This window comes from Ambystoma mexicanum, chromosome 5q (assembly GCF_040938575.1).
Source record: "Ambystoma mexicanum isolate Mex_15411 chromosome 5q, UKY_AmexF1_1, whole genome shotgun sequence".
Lineage (NCBI taxonomy): Eukaryota > Metazoa > Chordata > Amphibia > Caudata > Ambystomatidae > Ambystoma > Ambystoma mexicanum.
This window is the reverse complement of record NC_090933.1, coordinates 358,319,800-358,340,577: the sequence shown is the minus strand read 5'-3', so window position 1 is coordinate 358,340,577 and position 20,778 is coordinate 358,319,800. Positions and strand designations below refer to the sequence as shown.

The window sequence follows — 20,778 nt, the reverse complement described above, 5'->3', positions numbered from 1 at the left end:
AATGCAGGGGGCTGATTCACAAAGACGTTTCCATGGAAAGAGACTATACAGGTCACAAAGACGTTACCTGTAGTAACTCTGACTGACTCCTGACCTACTTTTCTCTGTCCAGTAGTAAGTCAGGAGTAAGCCAGAGTGTCTCCCGTTAACTTCTTTGAGGATTGAATAGTCTCTGCTCCAGGAGTAAGCCAGATGTACTACTACCAGAGCTTTATTTCTGAATCTTCCCAGCGTGCCCTACTATTTCTCATTCCTCCTGGATATTAAGTGTAATTACACCTTGAGGATGAAATAACACTGAAGATACCAAATTAGTCTGAAACCAATTGTTATTTAAATTTGTTGCTCTCACAAATTACAATTTCCCATAATTTACAAGGAGTTTGAAAAGCAACCAAAAGCAGGTGACTCCACTATTTATCTCATGGGTTCAATACGTGATTGTTGTTCTGCACATTACGGTAGTCTGCATTCCAGTCCCTTAAATTTGAAGCTATTGATTACGGTTTGATATTTTGATGATTAACCATTTAACTGCCATGGGTTTCCCCCCCCAGTGCCAAGGCCTTTTTTGGTGATTTTGGAATTTTGCCATTCAATGCCTTCTAACATTTTCTCCTTCATTAACCCCTTAAGTGCCAAGGACGAGCTATCTCATCCTTGGCAACAGGGAGGTAATCCCAAGGATGAGATACCTCATCCTTGGCACTTAAGGGGTTAAATGAGCAATCAATTCTATTCTCAAATGTTGGTGCAGATTAATTTTGATCTGTAATTGTCAAACGTGTGAGAAAGCCCCTTGGTTCAGAGTGAAAACAAAACAAATTATTTCTTCTTTCAAATGGTGCCAGAGGAGCTGCAATGAAGTTATAGATCTCTCTGTGACATCTGAGAGGAGAAATACAAATTTGCATATCAGACGTGAACCATTTGCTCTATGTGCCTAGAGAGATGCAATACACCACACTGATGATGCCCAACAAGTCTGAAACTCAAGTCAGGGGAGAATTGCCTAGCTTTTTGCCTGGGGTGTTGGTGCTGAACTGTCCTTTTGGCGGGGACTAGAAGGATATACAAATTATTATTTCTCCTCTACATGGCACAGAGAGGTAAAATGTGATTGCAGACCCTTCTCAGTGAGCAGGTTATTTGCCAGTGTTCATTTTCATTTAGAGGATTCTCAAACTTCTGGCAAATTTCCACCTGTAGTTTTCTAATAAAAATGAAACTTAAGACTTAGTTTTTCCCCACTGCAGAAGAAACACCCTGCAAGTTTAGACAGGTATGAACAGGGACGCACTTGATGATCTCCGCCTCCCCAATGTTCCGCCCTCCAATCCTCAACCCGCACATTCGACACTAAAAACACTATTCTTTTTTATTCGTATAAAATGCATGAAATATTCTAATATCTTTGTATATACATTTTCAAAACAATTTCCACCAATTCTTTTCAACAGGGCAGACTGAGGTTTCCCTTCTGATTTTCTTGTGTCTTTCTTCCACACCACAACCCCAAAGTACACCATAATTGCATATATTTGTGCAATATTATGTTTATTTTTAAGCATCTTTTTAAACTTTACATTTTCACCTGTAAATATAATTTTCAGTGTAATCATGGAAGGGAAGTTAAGGTGGAGTCATAGTTCACAAATTGCTATCTAAACATCCATAAATTCCTACAATGAGGAGTTAGATTGTCCTTTAATCATTTTTGTATGTACTGTGAAAAAGTCAGCCACAAAACTGGAATCTCACAAAACCTGCACCCAATTTAAGCTAGTTTAACATACTTATAAAATAGAAAATACAATAACCATATGCTATCTTTTTGGGAACCTTCAGACGTTCTTGCTGAAAGCAATTACGTTAACATGCACTCCCCCGCTTGGGATTTGAACTGTAATTACTTATCATGCCAAAATTATAACTCCGAAATTGACACCTGTCACCTTATTTTGTTATGTGTCATGTAAAGTACTAAAGCATCACTTTCTGTATGTTGCCATGACATGGTTTGTTTGGAAGCGCATTGCTAGACAGTTGTGGGATTTTGGGAGATGGTGTTCTGGCAGACAGTGGTGCTTTACAACATTCCATAACGATCATAGTGGCAGAGATGTTCGGTTTAATGCCACCATCGTTATCTCTACACCAGATGCTATGTGTGGAGATGGAAAGCACTGTGTGAGTAGGAAGCCCAGTTTACAGTGTTGGACGAAAAAGGAGGTATGAACTAGTGCATACAATTAGCAAGAGTTCTGTGCGAACCAGAAGAAAGAGTTGGAAGCCATTTGGACATTTTCATGTTCTATATTTGATCAAAATAATAGAATGCCTTTCTTGCCCAATGACTATGGGGTGTTTCCCTACCTAACAAAACTAACTAGTGGTGCTAATCAGTCATCAGAAGTCCAAAAGCAAAACGTCCTCCATCCAACAATCTAACCTTACTGGCCCTATCACTTAGAACTAATAACTAAATAAGGTAGCTTCCCTTTAGCCAGTGCTCTAGCCTTTGTTTCAATGTTTCCAAGGTATAACAGTTCCCAAAAATAGTATAAAGTCTGTATTACTTATTCATCTGGGTTCGATAACCCTCGCCAATGACTTTCTGTAGCTCTTGGTATATGTTTAGATTGTTGGTCTCCAGGAGTTCTTCATAGAATGTATAGACAGTGTTGTAGTTTGGTTGTTAACATTGAAAGTGAGAATTACGTTTTTGGAAAAAGGTTTTGTTTATACTGATTGAAGGTTTATAAATACATGCATTGATAATAATTATAGAGATACTATGCCCCATGACATCACAAGACATCTGGTCAGATCAGGACGTGGCTCTAGATCATGCAATAACTAGATATTTTCTGCAGGTCAATAGCAGATGCAAGATCTGGAACCATGGAGGTCGGAAATGAAACACATGATTGAAAGTGAGGGCCCAGATATTTGAGCTTAGCAAGTCCCACTAGATGAGGCCCTTCAACAACGATACCTAACATCCACAAAAGCTGATAAAACAGAGTCTTGTTAATCTTTCAGCACACCTTTTCTTTTACCTTCAAATGATGCAGAGTAGATCAGCCGAAAGCTCCTATGATTTGCACTGCTCTATGCAAAATAGTCAAGAGGGCTCAGTAGAATTAGAACCTACAGGCTGAGATTGCAGACCAGAATGACATTCATAGTCAATGTACACAGAAACATGAGGAATTAAAGGCCAAAATATCAAACCATTTATACTGAAAGCTTATTAGAAGATATTGTGAATATAGAAATTAAATCAAGACAGAGTCATGATGACAATGCCAAACTTCTAATGTAGCACATTTCACAATACTGTGGGAGCCCCTCTACTGAGAACGAACATGGTTCAAATAACCTGTTCTATTGAGTTTCTACCACTCAGGAGAGTCTACAACCACGTTTTAGCTCACTGCACCTGTCACAGAGCTAAAACGTGGTTGTAGACTTATGCCGAGTGGGCACCTTCCCAGAGAACATGTTATTGGGCCATGTTCATTCTCGGAGGCCTTTTTTTTAATTATAATGAAGCAGATTGACTCACAGACAGAATTTGTGGTGATATCAAAATAGTTAAGAAGCAAAGAGTTCAGTTAACTCATGAGAAGGATTCTGCAATTCAGCAAGCACACAAGCTTACCTCACAACAGAGACATGCATGACTGCAAGATAGTCAGAGTCTAAGGGAGGAAGGGTCCTTTTGACCACCCAACATTCTGTATAAAGTGAATCCTATGCTCATCCAATTGCTGGAGACGTCCTTATGTCCAGCCTCCTGGTGACGGAGCTTGGAAGACATTGCATGACACATATGGACTCCATTTTGTACGTCCCCAGACTCAATTTTTCTGTTGTTTCCAACTCCATCTTTTTACTAGGCCGCACAATGATTCCTAATAAGCCCTCTCTCCCTTCTTTCAGCACCGCGCACAGTCAGCTCAACCACCCCCACCTCCTCCTTCCCTGTCTGTGCTGCAGCTGTCCTGTTCTCACAGAAGCTTGGCCGTGAATTGTTGCAAACTGACACTGTATTTCTTCTCTTCCTCTGAGATCATTGCCCTGTGTGTGACTGGGCTGAAGCCTGGCTTGTGAAAACCATTTGTCTTCACAAACATGCCCCATCTCCTTCACCCCCCCTTTTAGGAATTATTGCCTGTATATCCCTCGCCCCACTGTGTTCCTTTCATGTAGCAGTTAGTGGGACCTTTCCCCATGTGTCACCCAAGATTGCCCCCATATAACTAATCCAGTGTGATCATATATTCTCCATGTACTAACACCTATCAATCCACTCTTTTGATCCATGAAGTGCCAGGCGAATGAATCTCAGAATGACACTTTAATATAAGGCACCTGGACCACCGCGCCCCTGTCCCCAATGAGGCCCAGGTCAAGAATTTGCATGCTTATCCAAGATTTATAGATGACCCTGCATTTTTGGTATAAGTTGTATGTCTAACATCAATTGTTGCATGACAGTAATCACTGTGTAGTTTAGATTAGTTAGAGCATCAATTGTGTGGACTCAGCCTGACCTTCACCCCTCCCAGATGAGCCCAGCTGACCCGCATGCCACAAGAAGCAACAAGTTCAGCACCAGTCAATCAAGCAACATCGTCACAGTATGTTCTATAATATATTATCTGAGTCAATGAAGTGGCACCATGTAACACATATAGAAATCGCCATGAATCATGTGTGTTATGGTTAAAATTTGATGTTTCTGTATTGTTGGCAGAGCGCTCTCAGAGCAGCAGAGTTCTCTGCATGCCTCATTTACTATTATATAAAGTTATCTTTATTTGACTCGCAATCTTTCTCCTGGTCTCATTCCCTACCGGGGTGTGTCCATTTATTCTGAGTTTGGATTTGTATTTTTTGGGGAATGGCCACTTTCACTTGGTGCCTCCTTAGTGTGATTGATGCCAGAAGACCCCCCAATCACTGCAGCAAGATCCGGGGCACCCCCATCAAGGCTGCCCACCTACTGCTGACTGGTACTTAAAACGCACATGCTTCTGAACAAGGTTCCGCGGGTCCAGGCTTTGCAAATACCCAACCTACTACTCACCGGAGCCGGGCACGGCTCTTGATTGGGGACGGCACCCCGATTGTGGACAGACCACGCACAGAGGCTCTCGGATCAACACGAGCACATGAGTATCGATTGTGAAAGAAACTAAAGGAGGGTAATATTAATGGGAACGGAGTCAGATTAAGTAACTGGGGAACAACCTGGGGGTTTGGAGCATGTATGATTGAGCAATTGATTACGTGGCAATTCTTCTTCCTTTTTTCATATGGCCATTAGATTTTTTTATATAAGGTGATAGAATAAGAGGAGATATGGGAACCTAGCTCCGAAAGGGGGTGGAAGACGGCGCTGCGTAGTACGATCTCGGCAAGTGCAGGATTATAAATGATGAAAAAGGAATAAGTGGGAGTCTTGTATATGGAGAAGACTCGGAAAATATTAGTTACTCTTTTTTCTTTACTCTTGATAAACGTTCTCTAGAGGTCGGACCAGAAGGGGTCAGGGAGGGGTGAATGCGAAGAGCGGATGAAGGGGAAGACTTTGGTTTTATGGCAAGGGTTAACAAGTGAAAAAAGGGCAGTACGGGTATATGTTTCATGTTCTTTGTTGTGAGTAGGGTACGTCAGTGTGTTACGTCAATGTTTTAAGTGTTCAATGTTTTCTTGGTTATATGTCATTGCTATGAAATGTTAAAAATGTGTCTAAAAGTGTGATCACAATGTGTTAATATACGATCATAAAGGTTTTTGTGGTGACAGAAATATAAAAATATAAGGAATTGATAGTAGCGATTGATACACACATACACGCACGCACCTAAACAGTGAAGAGAAATAATGGGTGTGGACATGCCCCTCCTGCACATATGCCAACACCTTCCATTGTATAGTGAGAAGATAAAAAAGCACTACAAGCAATGGTTGATGGAAATTAAGGGGGATGTGTTGTCCCAAATATGGCCAGAGGGAGGGTCTTTTGATAAGGCAGTATTGGACCTTGTGGCAACATACCTATGGATCAAATACAAGGGAAAGCAGCTCCAAAATAGAAGAGAGATGGTAGACCTCTGGCGTGTGTTTGAAGAGGTCCCACTTGTTAGAAACAAAGATAGAGAGCCACAGCCTGCAGTGGCAGCAACTCAGGAATAGGGAGGGGAAGTAAAAGGTAAGGGCGAGGAACCTAAAGAATTGTACCCATTGCTAAAACCCACTGAAAGATATTGTGACCCACTGTATTTGCCCCGACCAAGCGCGTGCCTCACGCCGGCAGCAGCACCCCCTCCCACTTATGACCCTAAAGGTTCGTATGGGCCAACATTTGCACCCCAGTACATCTAGGACACCTCACCCAGGATCTAGAATCACAGATAACCACTACACAAGCAGAGTTATCGCGTTAAGAACATTGTGTGAGAGTAGCCAACTTTTGCCCGGAGGTGGACAGACACCACCGCCCCCGCCATCAAATACCTCTGCGTGTACAGCAGGGTATGAGTGGAAGTTAGGGGGACTTCCTATTCCGCATTGATAGTGCACCTGTTAAGGTGATACGAGTAGGGCGAGAAGACGAGCAGGTGAGCGCGGGACAAGGTAGTGTAACATCTGACAGGAAAGAGGACTGTTGGAGCCAAGGCAGGTGGCGTACCACTGCCGCGGAGGACACTGCCAAGTGACAAAGGGGAGGAAGAAGGTTGGAAGGGGAAACTGAGGAACAGTTTGGGGCGAATGGGGTTAGCAAAGAAAAAAGGAACAAAGGTAAGTAAAGGAAAGGGGAGGTCAAATTTACAGATGCCTCTTATCCATAAAGGGGCAGGGAGGCCTCACTATGTACCCTGGGCACTAGTGGATAAAGCAAATTTGTTAAAGACATTACTTCCGCTCTCTGGGGGTGCAAGTAAATGGATATATGCCTTTGAGAAAAACACTGCAGGGGTTCCATTAGTAATCGGAGATTTTAAAAGCTTGCTAGTGTCCGCAGTGGGTGATCAAGCAAACGGAGTGTGGGTGAATGCGGGGTTCCCAGGAGTGACACTAGATTGTGACCACCATGATGGAGCTTCGTTTAATAATGTGAGGGCAGAGGTTTGGGATGCCTTGCGAAGAACCTTCCCCGACACCCCTGATTTACACTCGGTGATTCAATGCACAATGGGGGACGATGAAGATGCCGCGCAATTCATTCTTCAGATTCAGGATATGTGGAGGGCGGAGACAGACACCGATTAGGACCAGTCTACCTCCCTCTTTTACTTTATCATTAAAAGAGGCCTCCTGAAGGAGGTACAGAAGGCCCTTGATAAAATTGCTGGGATAGAAGCCAAGAGTTGGCCAGAAATACAGGGCATTATAGTGCACCACTGTAGGAGTGCCAAAAAAAGGGAGAAGGAAGTAGCACAAAGAAGATTTACAGATGAGGCGAAGCTCGTACAAAATAAATTGCTGCCACACTGAGCAGCAGGGAGACGGGGAGGAGGGGCCAGTAGTAGTACAAACAAGAATGGCAGCCACGTGGGCAGCAAACGGACAGGAACAATGGGCTGGATAGGAGCAGTATGGAGGCCCCAATGGCAAGGAAGACCTGGAAGAGGAAGAGGTGGGTACTGAGGACAGAGAGGGGGGTATGGAGGACAGGGACCCCAAGGGGGGGACAAGGAGTATGTTGGTCATGTGGTAGGTGGGGCCACTTTGCAAGGAAATGTCACGCCCATCCCATGGCATACTATCAAAATGCACCTGGGTTGAGCAAAGAGCAGCAGTATTGTCACCCTCACCCAGATAGCCCCTATGGGTTACCTATGGGCAGATACCGACAAGAGGAACAGGTTGACACTCGCTATACACAAGAGCAGAGAGCACCACCACAAGGAACACAACAGCGACTAACACGTCAGAACCAAATGGTAAACACGCACAGCAACCCTTTCATTACCACCGCTAATGGCGCGCCAGCATTTTTCCGGGGAATGGTTGGGAAATATTATTTCACTTCCAGGGACAAACAGACATCCAGACTAGGACAGCCCACAAAGAGCACTTGCATGTCCAATCCTATCGACCACCCTGCATCCAGACGAGGAACCACTGGTGGGGGCAGAGATAGGAAATAGACAGTTCATCTTTACGGTGGACTCGGGGGTGGAAAAGTTGTATCTTATGGAAGGCCGGTTTCCTCTGTCAGACCGGAAGTTGGAAATGCAAGGTTTTTCTGGGGCTGTGGTCACGGTTCCATACGCTAAAGACCCGCCGATAAATTTGCTGGGGAGGGACCTTCTTAGCAAGCGCAACATGACAATCTCCTTTACTGAAAGAGGAATAGTGTGTTCGATCCTGGGAATATGTCCCCTCAAAGAGATGCTATTGATTAACACAATTGCGAATGAAATAGCTGTCCGGGGAGTGCCTATTGATGCAGACATGTTTGTGTATGGACTACAGGTTTTGGCAAGAGTAGTGCCTGAAATAACACGACAAGAATTGAGAATACCTTCTGACTTTGCCTTCCACCCCATAGATGCCCCCGAGCTGGCACCTGGGACCATATTGTGCCTAGAGTTACAGGGTGTACAAGTATCAGCTCAACGTATTGTGGTGATAGGTTTGGACATGCATGGATGCGAGTGGCGAAGATTCTTATGGATAGACCGCAACATGGCATTGCGCCATTTGACAGACGAGGAGCTATTCACTGACAATGACAATGATGGAGAGATAATGATAGAAATTTGTATGCTGTGCGACATAATGATTCAACACAGACAAGTAACAAACCCCCTCATGTCCATTGTCAGTGCACCTCCAACATTTTTTAATGAAGACATGCAACAGGTGCCCGCCAAACTATGGACAGCGAATCCCCATGATGTAGGGCTCTTGCAAGAATGACGCACGTTAAAATAAAACTCAAGCATGGTGCGGTGTTGCCCCGAGTGAAACAATACTCCCTGTCAAGAGAAGCAGAAGAGGGGATAAAAGAGACCATAGATGCATTATTACAACAGGGTATCATTGTGCCATCAAATTCACCTTGTAATACAACAATTTATCTGTTTAAAAAGGCAAAGGGCAGGGCTTGGAGGATGATACAGGATTTACGCCCACTTAATGAGGTCATATAGAAGGAGTTTCCCCTTGTCCCAATTCCCGCATCCATTTTGTGCAGCATCCCAAAATCTGCAACATGCTTCACAGTGGTAGACTTAAAAAATGCATTTTTCACGGTACCACTTGATCCAAGCTCACAATACGTGACTGCCTTTACCCTGGGGGGGGAAGAGATATGAACATTGCAGGCTAGCACAGGGATATTGCGAAAGTCCAAGCATTTCAAACAGAATATTACATGAAGACCTTGGCAACATTGATGTCAAAAGCACAGTGATACAATACCTAGCCGATCTTCTAATTTGTGGTGAAAGTGAAGAACAGTGCATAGTTGACTCGATCACATTGTTAAATCTATTGCCACAAAAGGGGTACAAGGTGGACAGAGAGAAGTGACAGTATTGCTTAACAGAAGTGCTGTATTTGGGCCAGCTAATATCAAAAGATGGCAAACGAATAATCCCGGACAGAGCAGAAGCGGTGCATGCGACTATTAGACCTTGCATGGTAAAGCACCTGCAGAAGTTTCTCGGCATATGTAAGTATTGCCGAGCATGGATATAAGACTATGCAGTATACACAAGGCCCCTATTGCAGGCATTGAAAGAAGCACAGAGAGAAAACTCAGCAATTACATAGACACAAGAGATGAACACTGCCTTTAACGCATTGAAGGAGCTCATTTCCACCGCCCCAGTCCTAGCGACCCCAGATTATAAACAGGAATGTTATGTTCTCACACTGTGATGGGACACTTATGACAGCAGTCTTAACTCAAAAGAGCTCCCTAGAGCACAAACCTCTGGCCTAATACAGTGGCACACTTGATGCTGTGATGAAAGGACACTTCGCGTGCAAACAGGCTCTCGCAGCCGCCGCCTTTGCAATTGAAAAAGAGCCACTATTGTGATGGGATGTTCAGTGACACTGTTTGTCGAACACTCCTTATTTGCAATTCTCGAAAGATCAAAGTCCACACTAATAACACAAAGTGCAACAGCATACAAGATTATACTTTCTAGCTCCCACATGCAAAACGGTAAATCCAGCTACATTTATCACAGAGCCATGGACAGTGGAGGACATGCAAAATCATGATTGTGCCACACACAAGGGGGAAGGCGATGACATTCCCAAAGCAAGTGAGAATGCCCCAGAGGAAGGTGAGGTGTATTTTGTGGATGGGTCAGCTTCAATTTTTCCAGAGACCGGGGGAAAACACGTGGGAGCAGCAGTTGTGAGGTTGGAAGACGGGGAGTATGAGATGATTGTACAGAAACGGTTACCAATGCATTTTTCAGCACAAGCAGCAGAACTTGTAGCATTAATTGAAACACTACATGCGGCAAAAGGGTGCACAGTGATGATATATTCTAATTCGACGTACATGACCACAACGGTACATGGTGGGTTGTCAAGGTGGAGAAGGAGTGGTTTCAGGAGGGCAGATGAATCCCCAGTGCAGCACGGAGGACTCCTAAAAGAACTGATAGAAGCATTAGCAGAACCATCAGTAGTGGCCCTAGTGAAGTGCCAAGCCCACACTAATAACAGTTACGTCATCTCATTGGGGAACCCACTGCGAAACAGGCAGCATATTTTCAAAAGCCCCAAATAGTGGAGTACATACTAAAAGGAAATGCACAGGAGGAGAAAGAGGTAGGATATAACTCAATGCCAATTTCACAAATAATAGATCTGCAAAAAAGAGCCCCAATAGAAGTACAAGAAATGTGCTCAAAGAGGGGGTGCAGCCAATCAGCGACGGTCCTCCTGTGGTGCCAAGAGAGCACAGGAAAGGTAGTAATGCCCTTAGAGCTATTACAGCTTGCATTCCAGCAGTTGCACTTCCCAGCACATACAGCAAAACAGGAATATATAGCAAAAATGACAATAGAATGTATAACCTGTCAAACTTACAATTCTGGAATGACTTTGAGAACCCTGAGAGGAACATTGCCCCACCCCATCAGACCCTTCCGTGAATTGCATATTGATTATGCAGACATGGGAGAGAGGTGCAATGGGTCAAGATATCTCATTGTGGTGGTCTTCTCCTTTTCACGCTGGGTGGAAGCAGGACCCTGTGCCCACCCAGATGCAAAATGTGCGGCAAAGTTTTTGGTGAGAGAGGTTTTCCTGCGATGGGGCATTTGTGATGTCATATGCTTCGACAACGGGACCCACTTTGTAAACAACCTATTCAAGGAAGTGATGTCTCTATTAGCAATAAAACACAAGTTATGTTCCATTTACCACCTGCAAGTGAACAGGATTGTCGAAAAAATCAATGCCCTCCTTAAAAGTAGGCTGTCAGAATTGTATCAGACCTTTAAGAAAAATTGGGTGTATTGCCTGCCCCTAGCAATGTTTCAATTGTGCACACAGCCAAGCAAAGACCGCCACTTGTCCCCACATGAGATAGTGACAGGGAGACGCATGCAAACTCCAAGATCTCCAATTAGAAGAGCTTCAGATGCTCACAGAACAGCCACAATACTGGGCGAGGAGTTAAAGGATTATTTGACACAACTGACACGAGCTGTGAGGAGCATTGCAAAACAGATTGCACCGCCCTTGCCCGTGAAAATGAAACTGATACAAATAATGCTGCAGCAGATAGCCCCAGCACTCAATGCCTGGAGAGTGGGTGTACATTCAAAGTTTTGTAAGGAGATGGAATTCTCCAAGATTTCATGGTCCTTATGAGGAAGTATACTGCACACCATCAGCGTGAAGCTTAAGGGCCTGAAATATTGGATACACCTCTCCAATGTGCAAGATAATCAGAGTAAGGTGGCTGAACAATAATTAATGCAGAGAATAGAATAAAATGTATCATTGAAAGAAAGCATTGACACACCAGTGAAAAATCTTGATGATGCAAAATTAGGGATTGAACACCTGAAGAAAGAAATACAGGTGTGAGGGGGAGTGACACACTTAGTATGTCAGGGGTGGACAGAAAAGGGAGTGAGAGTTCACCCAAACAGAAAATGTGTGAATCAATGGAAGAACAATTACAGCACATTATCCATCAGAGAGACCATTTAGCCTGCTTGGCTGACATTGAGAGACGACAGAAAATGTAACATAAAAAGAGGATTTTAAAAACACCTATCTATGCCAGGGACCATGGGGATGCTCCATAGCCCCAAGGTAGATGGAGAAATAAAGAGTTTGGGAGATAATATGACAACATGCTATACGATCCAGCCCCTCAGAAAATATTTGAGGTCCATTACCCAGAAAACTAATGGGCAATAGAAATGAGAAGAGAGGGTCCCCAGCACTGTATACTTAGACAACATCCTTACAGTCATAGGGCCTCATTATAATTATGGCGGTCCAGAAATAAGGGTGCCGGTAGCAACGTACCAGCACCCTTTCTGGACCGCCAGACTACGAAATTGTCTGCAGGGGCCAGATCTCCCAGCAGGTCTGACATGCCGGGAGTACCGGCCCCTGCATGCATGTTTTTCACAGAAGCACTGGCACCATCAGAAACAGTGCAGTGCTTCTGTGTCCAAATTCCTGTGGAGTCCTACGTGACTTACAGTTTCCGCCACCTGACATCCCGGTCCGTCGCCACCTGTAATATCCCTGTGGCACTGGGATATCAGGCAGCGGAAACAGTGTTACGAGGTCTGCTGCAACCCACCGGTAGTAGTGGCGGGTTACCGCCAACCTCCTATTGAGGCCCATAGTGTCAAAGGGGGGAAATATGCACGCATGAAGTGGGGATTTAAGTAGTGCCTCTGATTCTAATGGCGGAAACTGGATTCAAGTAAAGAGACATAGAAAAAGAAAGCCACTCTCACAGTTAGTAAAAGATCCAATCAAAGAAACTAAGGTCATACAATGTTTTCTGGCCCCTTGCCATAAAAATGCTAAATTCTGTTTGGGAACATCTAGAAACATACACACAGAAATTGGAATCATGTGGATTGAACAATGATCAAAATAACACAAACTTTGTAAAATTGACTTTTTCACCTGAGTTTGCTAGCTTGTTTGCTAAGCTGGATGATCAAGATCATTACAAATGATCCTCTTACAAGGCGGCCACGTTGAAATATTTGTCAACTTACAGAAATCCCCCAGAAGCCTACAAGGCAGCCTACAATTTAATGTGCTGACCAGATTACTCAACGTGTTGATACTGAAGTCAAGAATTCAAAACGACATTATTCCATGCCCTTCCAAAATATGAAATGACTCAATTAGTGTGAGAGTTTGATGATTCAGGAACCCTCGAGTGAATAATCACTGCGGCTATGAGTATCTATGAGGTAAAGAATCCAACAAATCCAAAAATCAAGGAAAAGAACCCCAAACAAATGCTTGCTCCAGGTACCGTTAAGGTAGCTGAGTTGAAGAGTACTCCCCAGTTGGACTTGGAGACAATGGAGCCAAAGACCTATTCCTTTGATGTTAAGGAAACAAACAGACCCTCTGCTCAAAGCCAGCCAACTAGTCCTCTACGGGACTCGCATAATACCAACCTACAAAACCAGAGACTTACATAAATCTTCAAGTATATAGGCACAAAACTGTTCGCAGGAAAGTATGTTCCTCCTACAAAGGTAAATACCCAGAACCCAGGAACAACGTCACAAGGAAATTCAAACCTGAATTTTTCCAGGGAGAGAAGCCAATCACCACCTATTAGAACCAATTACCTAGAAAACAACCCTCCTCCTCCTAAGTTCCAGGATAACATAGCCCAGCACCACGATGAGTGGAGGTCCAACAATACCTACAACAACAGTTCCCAGAATGACCAAAATTGCTGCCCTATAAGAGACAGTTACCCTTCCAGTGAAGAACAGAAATATTACCTAAGAAGACAATGAAGTCTTTAAAGTGGAGCGAGATTCTCACAACTGGAGCAACAGGTCAAGCAATTGACGGAGAGCATTGGTCAATTCATGAGATCCCCAAAGGGAAATCCTGATTCAAATGCTCATAGAAAACTTGGCCAGAATGAATCGACTGGTCAGGGTGTGCTAGACAATAGGAAAGAGTTTGAGTTCAAAATACACAAGAGGAAGAGGAAAGGGGGAGGCGACAGAAAAGATATGCCAAGCCTTAGAGGAAGCTTCTTTAACCTAATGTGAAAATACCTCTGGGTTTGCTGAAAGTGATCTGTTTTTATTCCTTGAAATAAAACCAGAAAAAACTAAAAACCTGAAATTCAGTGAGGAGAACAAATTAGCCATTACCTTTCAAAAAGAAGACAGCTCTGTGGAGATGAAACACAGCTTTGCGTTATTCCCACATGTAATACCCCTCCAAAAGAACAGAGAATCAGAGTGAAAAGAAGTCAGCCAAAGAAGCCAAAAGAAAAGAAAGAAAGTTACAGAGAAACCCCTAGACACGAAATGTGAGATAAAGAAAATTCAATACTTTTGACAGAAGCACTAAAAGAAAAGAGTATTGCTCCCACTCCAGACGTATCTAGGCCCCACAACGGCCCAGTGTGCCATCCATCCGTCAATATTGGTCGACGTTAAAATGGCATATCCCACCATACATTTGAGGTCAGCATAAGATGTCTGACTTCCCACATTTAAGTGCAAAAAGAAAGCAGGTGCTCATGGGAGTTCTGCTGTGGGGGCATCCTCAAGGAACGAACTCCTGCAGTAGGTGGATTGCGAGCATCTGCACATGGAACATGCCTTCATGAAGTCATGTGTGCATTGACAAAAACAGGTTAAAATAGCAACATGTCACAAGACTAGAATGCCATTCTTAGAAAAAGCACAAAACACCCGTTCTGGTGGAGTGTTTGTGGCTGTTGCCATTGATTACATGGTTACACAGTTTGTATGTAAATCGATATCCCTTGGAATTAAAAATAACATCCTGCTCTGCAAGTTTCCAGTCCTTTAAACACAGCCCAAGTATCTTGTTCCTCTCACTATGCCTCCTCCCTACTCCAGCCGCTCCCACGCTCTGTACAACCTTCTGCTACATACCCTCTGGTCGCCCTGGAGCAGTGGGGATTTGTGAGTGACGTGTAATAAAGTACGATAGTCTAGAGATCAGTGGTGCAACTTGAATGGTGCAATGTATTGTGTTGTAATGTTTTACCTATTACCGATAATCATGATCTTACTCTTATGGGTATGTATAACCTACCTCTATCCTTACAAAAATGCTTAACAACCCCTTGAGACTTCTCGCTGCCCTTGCAGTTTTTGCCAGGACCACTGCATCATCAGCAAACAGGAGCACTGAAATGTACCTCCCCCTGCTTCAGTACATCCTCAGATGTACCCCGAACTTAACTATGATTGGCCGAACCCACTAGCTACATGGAAGGGTCCAGTTAACTCCCCTCCCTTGCTATATCAAACTCTGGTTGAGTTGGTGCTGTACAAATCAGACTAGCATCCACTAATGCTGGGTCCCGGCCCAATGACCTAAGCATCTTGAGTACTTCGAGGACACAAGACCTCGCCCCAGCTGTGAAGCCGACCTGGATACGAATGAGAGTCCAGAATGAAGGACACTTTATACAAGACTGCAGGTGGATCAATGCCCTTTTCCAATGCATGTAGGCAAATGGCAGACACATTCTCTCAACGATTGCCGCTGTACGCGTGGTGCCACGCTGCAGTCCACAATGTATTTTTCTCTTGTGCCTTGTTCCCTCCAGGGTTAGGGGCACCTGGTTTAGACCATTCGTTAGAGGGAGGAGCATACGTCAGGTGAAAGAAGCTATGGGATTGTTAGGTCCACAGCTGAGGCGGACGTGATTTTCGCAATATCTCAGCAGGGCAGGGAAGCCGCGGCAAGAAATTGGGAACTCTGTGAGCTAGTGATGTGGACTCCATGCTATCCGACACAGGGCTTTCGGATGTGAAGCTAGTGCAATAGGACCATTTTGATTGTGTTAGCTGTTATTTGTTCTGGTTTAACCGGTTGATTTTTGTTTCTCTTTTTACCGTGTAGCGATATTCTCGTTCTGAATATGTGGTAATGCATTTTTAAGAATACAAAATGCATTTGATTGATTGGTAAAAACAATAAAGGAATGTCATGTTGTATACTATTTTTATATTTCTTTTTCCTTAAATGCATTTCTCTATTCATTTAGTATCATGAACTAGTAGTGTAGTCCTTGTTCTTAGTGCACCCTATCAACTATGACACCAGCAGGAATGCATTTAATACTCCATCCCTATGTCTGTTTGGTTTTAGTTTCTAAACAACTGAAAATTGTTTGTGACAAATAGAATAAGGGTCAGATTCTGATGAAGGTCTAAAATACCTAATTCAGTATTTTGGTCCTAGTCTGGTCAATGCCGTAAATGCCAGTTATTCTAAACAAATGCCACTTTCGATATTGAAGCCACAGTTCCCTTTACACTAAGGAAACTACCATGGCAGCCGCCATTTTTCAGGAAACGCATTAATTCTCATACAGTAGCTGCACATCAATGACACAGGGAACGTGGCGCACATGTACGCTACTTCAGTACTGTCAGTGACCAGTAACGTGGCCCTGCAGAGAAAGAGTCGCTATCCAGGGCCTTACTGTGTGTCTGTAAACAGGACATCGTACATAGTATTACGCCTCCTCCTCCTCGAATGTGACTTTTGCAAATATTACATGATTTGTAGCGGTCTTTGCAGCATTTTCGGTAATTTCACCCCTGATGTGCCTGGGAGATCAAATTCTTGGCCCATCTGCAGCCTTTCGCCACATTTTTACACCACACGCTACAAGGATGTACAGGATCACCTGAGAATGGTTGTGAAACCTGGGCTTCCAGAAATGGCACAGTGCATTGTGGTATTTACGACATGCTCTGTTACTCCTATCCAAAACGGCCCTTACCTCCTGAAAAGAAAGTAAGCTTGTTGAGAGACCATGTCGAGTTCCCAATCATGCATGCTGGTGCCGTTACAAACCACTCATTCTTGAACAGTAGGCCAAGGTTTAAAAAAAGAAAAGAAAAAACGCCTACTGAGGTAAACTGAAAACACCTTTCGAGAACTTGCATATAAGCGTCAAATTCCTTTTAAGAATATAATTAGTTGGCACGTTTGGAGGAAGTAGATTTTTTTATAACTCTGCCTCTTCCTTAATTATGCAAATACAACACTTCACACATGTCACTGATAGTAAGTAACTATGTTCGGACCTTTAACATGTTGTCTTACAGAGTTTTAAGAGCTTTAAGAGCTATTTATATTGTTATGTTATGTCTCCCAGCTTTAATGCACATTTTCCACAAAGTTGTCCGAATCACAATGATCTTCCTTATCATTTAATGGTTTGATTGTATCTCTCAACCAGCCAGTCTGTTTGAGGGTGATACATAAATGTCAGCAACTGCTTTATTGGTAAGGTATGAAACACTTGCTTCAATACTTTTGACATAAAGTTTGCTTCTTGGGCAGTCACATTTTCAATAGATAATCCATCCTGGCAAAAAAATGGGATAAGGAGATTGCAGATTTATTGGGCTAAGGTTCTTTGCACCAGGAGGGCCTCTAGGTAACTGGTGGTGTAGTGGACTAGAACCAGAATATATATGTACTAGAGACCGGAGGGATACAAGGACGCCACTTGGTCTGTTGCAATCTAATAAAATGGATCTTTGATCAGTGGAATCCACTCTAGTGGCACCCCTAGAATAGCTGCCTTTTTCACCAGATGTGATAGGTTAGGACCGGCAATACTGCTTTGTCTCAGAATGTATTCCCCAAGGTCTGCGCCACCACTACTGATGTTCCGATAGGGCCCAGTGCCCTCTGTTCCCTCGGTCAGCATGTTTTACAGTACTGTCAGACCCCTATCGGAGAAATCTCCCAGCCACAGAGAGTATTTCTCCTGAAAAGGGTTTTGCATTGAGCGAAAGTTGGAAAGATGCCGGTTTAAGCATGTCTTTTCACCTGACAAGATAGAAAACTAGAACACAAGCAGCTGCTTCAAGGAAAGGAAGCCAGAGAGGGGTAATGGGACTGCCCGGAAGCAATCTCAAGGACTCTGTAGGAATAAAGACTCCACCCCTTGTTAGGCTTGTAATTGGCTGGATTTACGGAATGACTACCCAAAGAGGGCATGATTGCATCATGCGTTTCTCTGGCTTCTGTAAAAGTTACAGAATCGCGTATGCTGGAATCCTGGCTGGCACGCAGGCACGAAAAGTACTTAGAGGGGGAAAGCGAACTTCCTGGGGTGGTAGACGAGAAAACATAGGAGGGAATGACACTGATCTGAACTGTGGTCTCCTTTTCACCCACGCCGGTTTAAGATCGGCTCCATTTATCATATCCTAAGGGCACTCAGTCAATGACTGTTTGGATCAGGAGCAAGAAAGAAACCAATGATCAGTTGGCTAGGCTGGTTCAGTGGCGTATTTGGGCATCCTGCTACTTCTGCGAATCCTTCTTAGCTAATGCAATCACTCATGACATGGCGGCAAAGCTAATTCCTTCCCTCCATCATAGATCGCAGGTTGTCCCTGAGTGGGAGAGAAGAGGGTTAGTGCTTGGGGGTGCTAGGTGTCAAAAGCCCTGGGCAGCTTCTTAACTCTGATAAGGGGGCAGGCACTAACTGTACAGGCAGGGGCAGGGTGGCAGTGTCACACGATGTGTCTTTGTTTGCTTTGAGCACTCAAGAATTTGCTGACGGCAGCCAGCCAGGGGCATAGCACAAAATGTGCCCCTGCCCGCGAGCTATGCTGAGGGGGCCCACCCAAGCTCGGCAACAAAGCATGGCTCACGCCACATCGCGCCCCGCCTGGACCACCATGTATGCACAATACGCACGATGAACATGCTGCTGCAGGGGTATGCTGCGCACTGCACTTTGAGAAGGATATAAATCTGTGTTTTAATCAAATCTTAAATCTTTCACCTAGTGTAGAAACAAGGGGGTTGTGCCTGGCTCTGGCACCGAAATCTACCAGCTCCCTCTGTTCGTGGGCAGTACAGTAATATTATGCAAAATAATGATTCAATAAGTAAACATGTTCATGCTGCCTCTGCCAGTATCCCCATATATGAGCAATCTCTTGGTGGCTTTGCAGTTAATGCCAGTAAAAATCTCCTGCCACAGGAAGAAAGCATGTATAATTGCCCATCTATCAGCAGCCTAGCGCCAGGCACCAGTGTGTACGCCACAAAAGCTGAGCAGTGAGGACTGGTAAAGTGAAAGGTGATCTGTTGGTTTCACTCCTGGCGCCCAATACTGCTGAAATGAGGGGCCCAGTAGGGGCCTGTCATGGGGATCTTTTGGCAACTTTGACAGGTGTGGGACCCACACAGACCCAGCTTACTTATAGCCCCGAGTATATCATTCCACAAATACCAGCTTCACTCAAAAATGTGCTCCATAGCTCGGTTTTGGCTGTCATTAGGTGGTGCTAAAGCACTTACTCAGAGCCAAAACCAAATGTGGGCTGAGAGGGCCTAGCTTCAATAGTGTCAATAAAACATGGCGCCTAACTTTATCTGCAAAATAAAAAAAGTGACATTTACGTTTAGATGGATTGTGTGTGGAATGAGAAATCTGGATCAATCTGACTAGAGAACATCTGGTACCAATAAAAGGACTGGGGAGCAAAGTGGAATTAGAAAGACAGCCACTTCTGTTGAGCAACCTTATTGGCTGGAATATTTTAATGGTCAATTTTGGCTGGATTTATTATTTATTTTTTTTTTTATTTATTTTGCTATTATTATTATTTTTTTTTCATACTTATTTTATATTCAAATGTATATAAATCTGTTTTGTTGGCCTGTTTGCTTATGTTTTGTAAAGACTCATTGAGTCATAAACAAATAATAAAAAAAAAATTTTAAAAAAAAAGTGACATAGAGACACTTCAGGTTCATTGCACGTGAATCTAAATGTGGGGTACAATACAAAGGCCCGTGGTCGCATACATGGAAAAGCTCAGAAGACTGTGCGTTCATTCTATGGTATCTCTTAGGCCGAAGAGAAGAGAGGCATACCTTCCTTCAGATAACTGGCGCTCTTTGTGTCCGCAGACGTTGTCATGCTCAGCTTCCAGATGGATACCAGGCCTCAACTGTGAAAACACCGAGCGCTGCTTGTGACGCTGATGTATTGCCAGAGGCGTGGCAGTTCTAAAGCTACAGATGCGCACTTCCACATTGCTCCCATTCTGAGAATGCCCACTTCCACATTGCTCCCATTCTGAGAATGACAGCCAACTACTGACTGACCTTTCACATAGCAACCCGAAGTACCCAGCTCAGCTGGATCCTGTTTCTATTAATTGAGAAACGGAGCCCTGGGGTTTTGCTACTAAATATTTTTCAGGGAATTTCACAAGTACCACCCGAGCAAGAAAAAAATACGGAAGACTGAAATTTGAACCACTTCTTATCTGAGGTTCACGCTCAGCTGGAAGAGCCTTCCTTTCCGCAGCAGTGTCGTTTTGTGTTTACACTGGCCCTTCCTCCTCTGCTCCTGGGCTTCGGAATAAATGATTGCGTGAAAAAATCGATACAAGTGGTAAAGTTCTACAGCATAACATGTCACCCTGGAGTGATCAAATAAAATTGAGCAAAGGCTGACAAGGATGTCATTTCACCAAAATGCCAGTGGTAGCGGAACTGACATCACAT

At 43.8% G+C, this 20,778-nt stretch overlaps 1 protein-coding gene across 8 annotated transcripts in view; it reads right to left on the bottom strand.

Moving 5' to 3' along the window:
• Nucleotides 1-20,778, bottom strand: part of DLGAP1 (DLG associated protein 1) — a 2,039,252-nt gene that overhangs the window by 144,406 nt on the left and 1,874,068 nt on the right. The window lies entirely within an intron of this gene.